At 40.1% G+C, this 14,309-nt stretch overlaps 1 protein-coding gene across 3 annotated transcripts in view; it reads left to right on the top strand.

Moving 5' to 3' along the window:
• Positions 1-14,309, top strand: part of LOC123484548 (CSC1-like protein 2) — a 97,642-nt gene that overhangs the window by 18,363 nt on the left and 64,970 nt on the right. The gene's annotated exons all lie outside the window — the stretch shown is intronic.

Here is a 14,309-nt window from a genome sequence, read left to right as displayed (position 1 = left end):
TGACAGACAAAATAAGAAAACATTTTCCAGAAAATCACATTGTAGGATTTTTTATGAATTTATTTGCAAATTATGGTGGAAAATAAATATTTGGTCAATAACAAAAGTTTCTCAATACTTTGTTATATACCCTTTGTTGGCAATGACACAGGTCAAACGTTTTCTGTAAGTCTTCACAAGGTTTTCACACACTGTTTCTGGTATTTTGGCCCATTCCTCCATGCAGATCTCCTCTAGAGCAGTGATGTTTTGGGGCTGTCGCTGGGCAACACGGACTTTCAACTCCCTCCAAAGATTTTCTATGGGGTTGAGATCTGGAGACTGGCTAGGCCACTCCAGGACCTTGAAATGCTTCTTACGAAGCCACTCCTTCGTTGCCTGGCGGTGTGTTTGGGTTCATTGTCATGCTGAAAGACCCAGCCACGTTTCATCTTCAATGCCCTTGCTGATGGAAGGAGGTTTTCACTCAAAATCTCACGATACATGGCCCCATTAATTCTTTCCTTTACACGGATCAGTCGTCCTGGTCCATTTGCAGAAAAACAGCCCCAAAGCATGATGTTTCCACCCCCATGCTTCACAGTAGGTATGGTGTTCTTTGGATGCAACTCAGCATTCTTTGTCCTCCAAACACGACGAGTTGAGTTTTTACCAAAAAGTTCTATGTTGGTTTCATCTGACCATATGACATTCTCTCAATCCTCTTCTGGATCATCCAAATGCACTCTAGCAAACTTCAGACGGGCCTGGATATGTACTGGCTTAAGCAGGGGGACACGTCTGGCACTGCAGGATTTGAGTCCCTGGCGGCTTAGTGTGTTACTGATGGTAGGCTTTGTTACTTTGGTCCCAGCTCTCTGCAGGTCATTCACTAGGTCCCCCCGTGTGGTTCTGGGATTTTTGCTCACCGTTCTTGTGATCATTTTGACCCCACGGGATGAGATCTTGCGTGGAGCCCCAGATCGAGGGAGATTATCAGTGGTCTTGTATGTCTTCCATTTCCTAATAATTGCTCCCACAGTTGATTTCTTCAAACCAAGCTGCTTACCTATTGCAGATTCAGTCTTCCCAGCCTGGTGCAGGTCTACAATTTTGTTTCTGGTGTCCTTTGACAGCTCTTTGGTCTTGGCCATAGTGGAGTTTAGAGTGTGACTGTTTGAGGTTGTGGACAGGTGTCTTTTATACTGATAACAAGTTCAAACAGGTGCCATTAATACAGGTAACGAGTGGAGGACAGAGGAGCCTCTTAAAGAAGAAGTTACAGGTCTGTGAGAGCCAGAAATCTTGCTTGTTTGTAGGTGACCAAATACTTATTTTCCACCATAATTTGCAAATAAATTCATTAAAAATCCTACAATGTGATTTTCTGGAGAAAAAAAATCTCAATTTGTCTGTCATAGTTGACGTGTACCTATGATGAAAATTACAGGCCTCTCTCATCTTTAAGTGGGAGAACTTGCACAATTGGTGGCTGACTAAATACTTTTTTCCCCCACTGTATATATATATATATATATATATATATATATATATATATATATATATATATATATATATATATATATATATATTACATATATATATTACATATACCTATATATGTTTGTGTTTTCGGCAGTCCCCAAATTATAGCTCCAGTGGATCGTTTGACAACTATAAGGAACCAGGATTTAAGTGTTGGTTTCTTGCCTTTTTGTTTCACTCTTGAATAGGTAAAATCTTTGAGTCCACAGTGGAGCTGCTTAGTATGGTGAGTGAAGACAACTTGTTCCAGTTGAAAGTATGGGGATCAATAGTATTTGGGTCTGTAGGCCGAGGGTTAGCACTAGCAGCCAGTCCTTAAGAAATTGGTGCGGAACCTGGCAGTGTGTCAGAGAAGGATGGGACAACACTCACACACATACACCTAGACATATGGTTGTGATGCAGGACACACACACTAACCTTTGATGTTGGTGAATAATGGGGTTTGCATTTCGCCGCTGTACCCTGACAGTTTGCTATGGCGCAAGGCACCAGGCCTGTGTTAATGGGAACATACAGTTGAAGTCGGAAGTTTACATACACCTTAGCCAAATACATTTAAACTCAGTTTTTCACAATTCCTCACATTTAATCCTAGTAAAAAGATTCCCTGTCTTAGGTCGGTTAGAATCACCACTTTATTTTAAGAATGTGAAATGTCAGGATAATAATAGAGTGAATGATTTATTTCAGCTTTTATTTCTTTCATCACATTCCCAGTGGGTCAGAAGTTTACATACACTCAATTAGTATTTGGTAGCATTGCCTTTAAATTGTTTAACTTGGGTCAAACGTGTCGGGTAGCCTTCCACAAGCTTCCCACAATAAGTTGGGTGAATTTTGGCCCATTCCTCATGACAGAGCTGGTGTAACTGAGTCAGGTTTGTAGGCCTCCTTGCTCGCACACGCTTTTTACGTTCTGCCCACAAATGTTCTATAGGCTTGAGGTCAGGGCCTTGACTTTGTTGTCCTTAAGCCATTTTGCCACAACTTTGGAAGTATGCTTGGGGTCATTGTCCATTTGGAAGACCCATTTGTGACCAAGCTTTAACTTCCTCAGTGATGTCTTGAGATGTTGCTTCAATATAGCCACATCATTTTCCTTCCTCATGATGCCATCTATTTTGTGAAGTGCACCAGTCCCTCCTGCAGCAAAGCACCCCCACAGCATGATGCTGACACCCCTGTGCTTCACGGTTGGGATAGTGTTCTTCGGCTTGCAAGCCACCCCCTTTTTCCTCCAAACATAACGATGGTCATTATGGCCAAACAGTTCTATTTTTGTTTCATCAGACCAGAGGACATTTCTCCAAAAAGTACGATCTTTGTCCCAATGTGCAGTTGCAAACCGTAGTCTGGCTTTTTAATGGCGGTTTTGGAGCAGTGGCTTCTTCCTTGCTGAGCGGCCTTTCAGGTTATGTCGATATAGGACTCGTTTTACTGTGGATATAGATACTTTTGTACCTGTTTCCTCCAGCATCTTCACAAGGTCTTTGCTGTTGTTCTGGGATTGATTTGCACTTTTTGCACCAAAGTACGTTCATCTCTAGGAGACACAATGCGTCTCCTTCCTGAGCGGTATGACGGCTGCATGGTCCCATGGTGTTTATACTTGCATACTATTGTTTGTACAGATGAATGTGGTACCTTCAGGCGTTTGGAAATTGCTCCCAAGGATGAACCAGACTTGTGGAAGTCTACAATTTTTTTTATGAGGTCTTGACTGATTTCTTTTGATTTTCCCATGATGTCAAGCAAAGAGGCACTGAGTTTGATGGTAGGCCTTGAAATACATCCACAGGTACACCTCCAATTGACTCAAATGATGTCAATTAGCCTATCAGAAGCTTCTAAAGCATGACATAATTTTCTGGAATTTTCCAAGCTGTTTAAAGGCACAGTCATTTCAGTGTATATAAACTTCTGACCCACTGGAATTGTGATACAGTGAATTATAAGTGAAATAATCTGTCTGTAAACAACTGTTGGAAAAATTACTTGTCATGCACAAAGTAGATGTCCTAACCGACTTGCCAAAACTGTAGTTTGTTAACAAGAAATTTGTAGAGTGATTGAAAAACAAGTTTGAATGACTCCAACCTAAGTGTATGTAAACCTCCGACTTCAACTGTAGTTGTCAGCAGTGACACTGGGATTTACGACTTGCTATTCATGTGATGCCCTTCTATATATTTCATATATTTACTTGCTGTCTACGTGGGCTGGAGAAGTGCATTTTTTTATATCCTTCAAAATGGTCACAGATACCTTTTTAAAAGAAAAGGTAGAGGCGTGGATCAGAAAATCAGTCATATATCTAGTGTGACCACCATTTGCTTCGCGACACATCTCCTTCGCATAGAGATTATCAGGCTGTTGATTGTGGCCTGTGGAATGTTTCACTCCTCGACAATGGCTGTGTGAAGTTGCTGGATATTGGTGGGAACTGGAACATGCTGTTCGTTGTCCGTAGCTTATGCCTGCCCATACCATAACCTCACTGCCACCATGTTCTGTTCACAACGTTGACAACAGCAAACCGCTCTCCCACACAACGCCATACAAGTGGTCTGCGGTTTTAAGGCTGTTTGGACGTACTGCCAAATTCTCTAAAACGACAATGGAGGAGGCTTATGGTAGAGAAATTAACATTCAATTCTCTGGCAACAGCTCTGGTAGACATTCCGGCAGTTAGCATGCCAATTGCACGCTCCCTCAACTTGAGACGCATGTGGCATTGTGTTGTGTGACAAAACTGCATATTTTAGTGGCCTTTTTATTGTCTCCAGCACAAGGTGCACCTGTGTAATGAACATGCTGTTTAATCAGCTTCTTGATATGCCACACCTGTCAGGTGGATGGATTCTCTTGGCAAAGGAGAAATGCTCACTGACAGGGATTTAAACAAATTTGTGCACAACATTTTAGAGAAATACACATTTTGTGCGTATGGAACATTTCTGGGATCTTTTATTTCAGCTCATGAAACATGGGACCAACACTTTACGTATTGCGTTTATATTTTTGTTCAGTGTATTTATCCACATTCATAATATAATATAATGTAATTTATGTGCCCAAATTAGACGTTAAGGATGCATTGTGGAGTAGTGGTGTAAGAAATAGACTTTATTATGGTATCCTGCCACATCTTGCCTTTTGACTCAATAAAATTATTGTTGTATAAAATCTATCCCGGTAGGCTATTTTATTGCGTAAGATCTTCTGCTTGGCAGTTAAATCAAGCAGAAATGGTTTGAATGGTATCTGAAGCTTCCGTATATGAATGAACTAAGATAATTATTTAGTTTACAGCACTTTGTTCTCACGCAAAGCGGACGGGGGGGGACAATGTTGGGATGGGCTGAGGGGTTTCCATGTCCTCCACCATGAGTCACATGTTTCCACTGCATCCTGGCAGTCCATTGAGTGTTCATTGTCACATCTGTGAGAGTTTGAAGTGGGGAGTGAAAGAAAGCGGGAGGGAGAGTGTTTTGAGGTGGGGAGCGAAGGAGAGAAAGCAAAGGCCTGTGGGTAATAGAGGGATTTCTCTGGTCTGCAGTGACAAAGAGGAAAGGTCCATTCATATTAAAACAGAGTGTGACGATTTTAATAATTGTCACTTATATGTGAATTAGAGTTCGGGCATTCTGGCCTCGAGTCGGATGCATTTTTACCCAGATTCTTTGTCGGCCGACCTGCTATCACGTTGCCTTTGGTGACCATAACTCGGACCAATGTATTTATTTTATTTAACCTTTATTTTATCAGGGAGTCATACTGAGACCTAGGTCTCTTTACAGATGAGCCCTGAATTAGAAAAGTTCACACATCAAATACAGAAATAAGAGAACAAACTTGGGGCTGAAAGAAGATATGTAAATTGCATGTCGGCCCATGTGGGGGAAGTGCTGAGTTGTCATAAGTTGAAGCTTTTGTTGTCCCGACTCATTTGTATTTAAATTCAGCTTAAGTGTGGGTTGCTGAGGAATACCAAATCTGTTATATTCTTTCACCCCACCCCACGCCACCTCTCTAGCTCTTCTTCATTCTTAAGAGCGAGAGGGAGCTCATTAGCACTCATGAGCTTTCCCTAAAGACACCGCACACATTATATACCCTTACTGTATTTCTCGTTCTCTCTCTCTCTCACTCACTGTCTGACTTTATTACAAACCCGTGGTTGTAGCATAATTCCTCCCTGCAGACCAAGGAAATTCAATCAGATGGATCATTTTAGATTGTATTTTATGTGCACTTAATTGCAGCTCATGAGACGGCCCCAAACTTTTTCCACTCTGTGTGTAACTCTTCTACTGACATGGAATTGGTCTTGTAGGAGAATTGTCCTGTTTCAATAATAATGTGTATGCAGTATATTTGTTTACACAACTACTGCCTTTGTTTGCTACACACACTTACATTTACGTCATTTAGCAGACGCTCTTATCCAGAGCGACTTACAAATTGGTGCATTCACCTTATAGCCAGTGGGATAACGACTTTACAATGTTTTTATTTTATTTTATTTTATATATATATATATATTGGGGGGGGGGGTGGGTTTATGCTAATAAACGGAGTCTACCTTACAGTACCCCAACTCTTCTGGAATATGTTTGTCATCAGAAGGGTTCATTTTTATTTCATTAAGCCCTTTATGTGTACTTTTCTGACTGCTCTCATGAAGTCTTAGGGCAATGGAAAGTAATCACATTTGTACTCATAAGACAGATCATGGGCTTTTCATCAGGATGGTTAGATGGCTGCATAACACTATGTTCAGACACAGCTACAAAGTCATGTCAAACAAAAAAAAGGACACTTTTCCATACCAAGAGCAGTAAAAGAGCACTGTATGAAATGAAGTGGTGCACCTGGCCACACTTTCTCAGTTGTGCTGAAGACCGCAGTGTACCTGGATTGAAAAATACCAAAGCCCCTTTTTTCGTCTGCTAGGATTCAGTGGTAACATGTAGTAGTGAATTTGGGGGGGGGGGTAGCCTGATCTGGAATCGAACCCATGTCTCTGTGACTCAGTCCAACACCTTAGTCATTACCCCAATGGCTAAAACCTCTTGATGAGGTTCCTACTTTGTACTTACACTTCCAGTCAAACGTTTGGACACACCTACTCATTCAAGGAATCATGTAGTAACCCAAAAAGTTTTTAACAAATCAAAATAGATTTTATATTTGAGATTCTTCAAAGTAGCCACCCTTTGCCTTGAAGACAGCTTTGCACACTCTTGGCATTCTCTCAACCAGCTTCACCTGGAATGCTTTTCCAACAGACTTGAGGAGTGCCCACATATGCTGAGCACTTGTTGGCTGCTTTTCCTTCACTCTGCGGTCCGACTCATCTCAAACCATCTCAATTGGGTTGAGGTCGGGGGATTGTGGAGGCCAGGTCATCTGATGCAGCACTCCATCCCTCTCTTTCTTGGTAAAATAGCCCTTACACAGCCTGAAGGTGCCAAGATTGTGCAAAGCTGTCATCAAGGCAAAGGGTGGCTATTTGAAGAATATAAAATATAAAATCTATTTTGATTTGTGTAACACTTTTTTGGTTACTACATGATTCCATGTGTGTTATTTCATAGTTTTGATGTCTTCACTATTATTCTACAATGTAGAAAATAGTAAAAATAAAGAAAAACCCTTGAATGAGTAGGTGTGTCCAAACTTTTGACTGGTAGTGTAGTTGTACAAGTTACTTTCTACTTAAATTACCCTTCCTTTGTAAAGAATTGGTTTCAGAAGCATCCCACTTCTGACACCAATGCAGCTAATTTGGGAATAGCCTCACTGGAACTCGGTCATGGGTCTTTGCAACTGTCAGTCAGACACCTTAGTCATTACGAAGAGGCTCAAACCTCTTGTCATGATTACTAGGTTTTGTACTAAGGTCGCTACAATGTTGTGCCCTAATAATGAATGGCAACACCCACAACTGAACCTGTGGCGGTAAGTTTAAAACATTTATATAACACTACTTCACATCCCTGCAACATTTTTTTTTCTCATGAGGTAAGGAAGTAGTAGGCTAAGGTATTAAGTAGGTCCTGTGTAGCTCAGCTGTAACGCCAGGGTAGTGGGTTCGATCCCCGGGACCACCCATACACAAAAAAAATAATGTATGCACGCACGACTGTAAGTCGCTTTGGATAAAAGCGTCTGCTAAATGGCATATTATATTATAAGTATTTCTGAACCCTGTTCTTCAATAACCACAGACAAATCAAAATGATCATTATCAAGGCTGCATAGGAGGTACAACAACATTACTTTTTCTGTGATATTTTACCTATTGAGTCCACATCCTTATTTAATCGTTGGGAAATTCAATGTTGTCAGTAAGATCTTTGCATAGAATTTCTGTTGATCAGCTAAAATTCAGCTGCCAGAACTCCACACTCATCACTATCTCGGCTCATTTTCTCTCTTTCTCTTTGCTTCTCTACTCTGATCCTTCTGATACACAAGTTGAGAAGAAAAAAGAAAGTGGGACGATTAGGTGTGAAAAATAGGTTGGGAACATCCCACAGTATCCATAAAGGGAATGCCGTCACCGAGTTGTAAGGCTCAGACAGATAGTCAGTGCAATCCCTGGAGAGTGGCAGCTGCAAGACTTTCTAAGCTGAGAACTCTGAAGCAAGCAGACATGCCATCTTTCGGGGAATGCAAATAGGCCAAACCCCTTTAATCTTCGCCCTCAACAACATCAAGACCAATTGCACAGTTCATACTGATCCAACCTGTATTAGTTTATCGTCCAGTCAATCTTGGGCATGACTGTACAAGTGCATGGAAAACTCTGAAACAGGTTACACTGTATTACTACTCAGACAATGTATGACTCAATAGCCCTGTTTATAACTAACATGCACCCTTTGTCCTGATCTTGCCCACATTCTGATTGTGACAGCTTTAGACCGGTTTAGACGATTAAAAGACACATTGTGATATGATTGTGATCAGATCTTCCTGACCACTTCCGGAGGTAGTCAGGCACACATTGTGTCTGGATATCAATCAAGTGTTAACCGATCTAGATGGTCAAACCATTTAAATCATAATTATACTGGCCTCTAAAATCATTGACCGGTAGCACCATTCACTAATGGCATCAATAATTATCTTAAAAATAAATAAATATTATTTTGAAAGAATCTGTCAGATAATTTGCATACAGGGAGACACCAGCTGATCTGGTCACAATGCGGACACAGTGGACGGATAAGAGACACATTTCAATACAATGTGTAGACGCGACAAACCTTGATCAGATAGTGATTGGATCATATTGATCAGATCACGAAACTCATGTTAGCGCAAGGTGTAAACAAGACAAATGACTGAATAAAATGGCTGAAATAATGTGGTGACGTTCTTCAGGGCACCAATAATTTCAACTATTTAATAACATCAACACTATTGAGCTATTTTAGACCCCACCACAGACAGCTTGTTCAGCTATGCCTTTAGATAATAATGCATTGTCCATGTAAAAACTATGACACCTTTGAGGATAAAGGTGTTTTTATTTTTTGTTTGTTCTTGTCATAAATATTTTGTGCAAATTAGTACAAATCATTATCTGTGGGATTGAATGTCAGAAACTTAAATCAAATAAAATTATATTTGGCACATGCGCCGAATACAACGGGTGCCACCAGAGGTCTCTTCACAGTCCATGTCAAGAACAGACTATGGGAGGCGCACAGTACTACATAGAGCCATGACTACATGGAACTCTATTCCACATCAAGTAACTCATGCCAGCAGTAAAATGAGATGAAAAAAAAAAAAAAAAAGATAAAAATACATGTACACATGGATTTTGTGTTATAGATGTGTGGTAGTAGAGTAGAGGCCTGAGGGCACACACTTAATTTGTTGTGAAATCTGTTATGAATGTATTGTAATGTTGTTAAAATGTATAACTGCCTTAATTTTGCTGGACCGCAGGAAGAGTAGCGGTTGCCTTGGCAGCAGCTAATGGGGATCCATAATAAATACAAATACAAAGGTGCTACACATACATTGTTTTTTTTCAAAAAATGTCCATAATATACAGTGCTTTCGGAAAGTATTCTGGCATATGAGCCTTTCCTAATGATTCAAAGTTAGAAAATGATAATAAAAATAAATAAACAGATCAATGTGCAGGGGTATGAGGTATTTGAGGTAGATATGTACATGAAGGCAGGGTAAAGTGTCTAGGCATCAGGATAGATACAAATATTAGTGAAATAAAGAATAGAGTAGGAGCAGCATATGATGATTGTAAATGTGTGTGAGTGTCGGTGTAGTGTGTGTGTATATGGTGTGTAGTCCGGAGTGATTATTGTTTTTTGGGGTTGGGGTTTAGATTATTTGGGTTGAATGCTGTAACGCAGAATAAAACAATTAATAAAAGTCCCATGATGGTAGTGACTGCCCATTACTAGTAATAAATCATTTATTCACATTACTTAAAAAACCAAAAATCAGTTGTAGTGTATATTACATTTGTTTTATTTGATTACTTTGTTTCATTCCAAGTCATCATCTCATCTCTATAGAGCTCCCGCCTATGCTGTCAGACAAAATCACTATTTGGTAGTTCTTCAAAGTAAATAAGGCATACTTTTATGACTGCTGAATACCAACTATCAATCACTTAGATTGCAACTATCAATCACTCGCAAAGCAACAGCGGCTCTCTATATCCTCACAATCGCACATTATTCTCTCCCTTTGCATGTCTGCCCCACACTAACCTAACGTAGCATGGTCGTTGTATCTAATTACCACGTTTTATGCGTTAAACTATGTAGAATATTGGCCTGTTGGAAACTACAACTCCCTACTACATCTCACAGTTCAGGCTGGATCTGATTTATCTCTAGGGAAACTGTGCAATGTGTGCATTTAGCTTACAGGAAAGAAAAAGAACTACATGGAATTCAAATAATTGAACCAATGTCCGTCAATTAGTTGTTTAATAACTGAAATGTTGGTTAATCATTGAGCACTAATGATGTGTATAGTCTTGTGAGTGTACATAGTCAGTGCAAGATAGGGTCAGTGCAGGTAGCCTGGGTAACCCATTAATTAACTATTTAGCAGCTTTATGGCTATTTAGCGGTCTTAAGGCTTGGGGGTATAAGCTGTCTCGGAGCCTGTTGGTCCGAGAGCTGATGCGCCGGTACTGTTTTCCGGACATTATCAGAGTGAACAGTCTATGGCTTGGGCTGCTGGAGTCTTTGGCAATTTTCTGGGCCTTCCTCTGACAGCTGAAAAATAAAACGATGGATGCACTCTCTAGGAGCTCAGATGCAATAATTTTATAACCAACGTTTCGACAGCCAAGCTGTCCTTCCTCTGACACCGCCTGATATAGAGGTCCTGGATGGCAGGGAGCTCGACCCCAGTGATGTACTGGGCTGTCCGCACCACTCTCTGTAGCACTTTGCGGTCGATGGTGGGGCATTTGCCATACCAAGCGGTGATGCAGCCAGTCAAGATGCTCTCAATGGTGCAGATGTAGATCTTTTTCAGGACCCAGTTACAGAAGGAGGTGTTCAGTCCCAAGGTCCCCAGCTTGGTGATGAGCTTGGAGGGGACTATGGTGTTGAATGCTGAGCTGTAATTTATGAACAGCATTCTCACATAGTTATTTCCCCTCTTGTCCAGGTGGAAGAGGGCAGTGTGGATCTGTTTAGACGGTATGCGAATTGGAGTGTGCCCAGGGTGTCTGGGATGATGGTGTTGTGTGTCATGACCAGCCTTTCAAAACACTTCATAATTACAGATGTGAGGTTACCTTGGAGTTCTTGGAAACAGGGACAATGGTTAGAGTCTGCGGGTTTTCGCTCTTCCCTTGTACTTGATTGATCAATAAGGTCACTGATTGGTTAGGAACTCCCCTCACCTGGGTGTCTAGGTCTTAACCTTTTCACAAGTGAGTTCCAAATATCTCTAACGGTCGCCCCAGCGTGAGTTGCTTTATGCATGTGATGTCAGAATGCACTCACTGTTCCAAAACAGTTAACACGCACTGCCTGCTAATTATCTATAGGCTATGTTTCAACTTGTCAATTTCAAATTATTTTCTAACAAGTTATATTTTCAGTTGAATTGAGGTGTGTTCCGCCTCATTAATTCACATAGAAGTAGCTATTTCAGTGTTGCGGACAATTTATGTTTGAGGCTTTACTGAGCCGGACAAATTTCCCTCTTCGAGGAGAGCCCTGCGCATTCTTGCACGAACTGGCACATTTTCTGGCTGGCGCTCGCATTTTTGTTTTCCTAACAAATAATAACTTTGTACATGTGTGCGTTCCTATCAAAGTAAGTTCCTTATTTTCTGTATATCGTGTTGTCGTTTCTACTGTAGCATACAGTATGTATGGATGTATGGAGCATAATGTATTTACAGTTTTATTTACATGTTTTCAAGTACTGGTGACAAATAATGCATTCCGAATATTGCATAGATTGTAATGGACACCTATGATGTGTATAAAATACTTTTTTCAAGGTTGTACTGATTTATAATGAGCTAATGCTAAGCTATTTGCGGTGCCATGTTTGTTGACATTATATAATGCATTCTGGGTGTCACGTAAACGTCTGTCAGACCAAAGATGTTATAATGAGGTGAAGGAATGGTTCACTCATCTTTCGAATAAACTTCCAGAAGTGAATGAAGGGAAGTGAATGATCGTAGACGACACACCCCCTTCAACATGCATACTGCAAACAGACCAAACTCATCTTGTCTCCTCTTGTCTTTGGTTGACGCGAAAAAACAAATATGGCGGCGCGCACAAACTACCCATCGTCGGATTACTTTCAATTTCTAGAAAGTGTTTTACTCAATTATTTTGATCAATGTTGAGCTCACCCGTGATGTGATGAATTATATTGTGGTTTCTGTCAGCCGAGAGTTCTCTAAATATGACCGCTTGTGTTACGTCAATCTTCCCTCAGTTAGCGCTAGGTCTAATGTAGCCTACATTTTCCGGTTTGGATGATTGTGTATGCTGTCGCTACTTCTGTGAATGTCTGAACATTGCGTCCAAAAATAAACTGGTCACATTCAGGACATAACTTTGTAAGGACTGTGTTTGTGCAAAATGTTTCTGTGAAAAACCAGTGTGGCTAGCTCAAATGCTGACTGTTGTGTCAATCGAAACTGGACGTTCTAAATAAACGTTCTAATCACATCGGTTTGAGCGTACGCTGCAGGGACCACTATAGAATGATCACACCTGTTTGTTGGCACGTGTGAAAAGGTTAATTGGACAGATTGAAAGGAAATAATGAAAACCAGCATACACTTGGCCAGCCCTCCATGGAATGAGTTTGACACCCATTGGTTAGAGGAAAGAGCAAACCTTCCTTTTTGGTTTACACTTCCAATGAATACCCTCTTCATAATGGATGAAGCACATGTGTAATACATTTATTATGCTTTCATATGATAATGTTACCTTTTTTTTCTGTGACAAGAGACAGTTGAGATCATTGAAGCCAGTACATGACATTTCATTTGTGTCTGGCTCTTCTTGAAATCTCATTGCTCTTTGAGTTTGGTTGATGTCTTTGACAGTGTCTGCTTATCATGTCTCTGTCACATTCTGTTGTTGGCAGTGTCGGTCTCTGGGAGGATTTTTCTGTTATTGGCTGTTTGTTTGAATTGGCACTAGTTCACAAAGCAGGTGAAGACCCACACTGGGTTTGGACTAATGAGGGGAAACGCTGTTTTGGATGGTCGTTTAATGTAATTCCAGTGCTCCATTACGTCAGACAGACACTTGATAGAAGAAGACACTCCATAACTGTGCTATAAAAATATTTATTGTCAAACAGATGGAAAAGGGGTCTTAGAAAACATCTACCAGAAAAGGCTTAAAAGGGATTAGAAATGAATCAAAACACTAATGTTGAAGTAACGACCCCTAACTAATATCAACACCTATATTTTAGTTTTGGATAAATTATTTGTAAGTTTAAGTACATTGGCCTGTGCCTTGTAATTCCATGACCAAAAACCCACATATCTTAGATATTTTCTAATTTCTCTCCCTTATGAGGAGGAAGGGTAATGAAAGTTCACAGAAGTAACAAGTAAAGGTACAGTGCCTTCAGAAAGTATTCACACCCCTTGACTTTTTCCACATTTTGTTGTGTTACAGCCTGAATTTAAAATGTATTACATTTTGATTTTGTGACACTGGCCAACACACACTACCCCATAATGTCAAAGTGGAATTATGTTTTTAGATTAATTTAAAATGAAAAGCTGAAATGTCTTGTCAATAAGTGTTCATTCCCTTTGTTATGGCAAGCCTAAAATTGTTCAGGAGTAAAAAATTAGCTTAATAAGTTAAGGAGTTTTTGGAAAACGTGGTCACATAAAAAAACTGAGATTTTACCGTCATTCTGTTACCAAACTTTACATCTGCACTGTTCTTCGATTTAAATGTGTTTTTGTAAAATGTTCTGTGGAAATTGTTAAAAATTAGTCCTTGTGCATAGAGTTGTATGGTTTGTTTAATTTTGCAATCAATGGTTTGTATTTGACATACGTGTAAAGTGAAAAATCTGAGTTTCAGCGTCATTGTGTTACTGCGAGGTGCCCTTAACACACTTATTCTGCTTTGTGAAATGGTCCATAGCGGCATAGCACTTGCTCTATTTATTGAATTGTGTTCACAACAAGTTCTAGTTTTAGAAACAGTAATTTACAAAGATCTGAGGTTTCAGATATTTTCTGATTTCTATATAAAGTG

Source organism: Coregonus clupeaformis, unplaced genomic scaffold, assembly GCF_020615455.1.
Source record: "Coregonus clupeaformis isolate EN_2021a unplaced genomic scaffold, ASM2061545v1 scaf0353, whole genome shotgun sequence".
NCBI lineage: Eukaryota > Metazoa > Chordata > Actinopteri > Salmoniformes > Salmonidae > Coregonus > Coregonus clupeaformis.
This window is presented reverse-complemented; position numbering and strand designations above follow the sequence as displayed.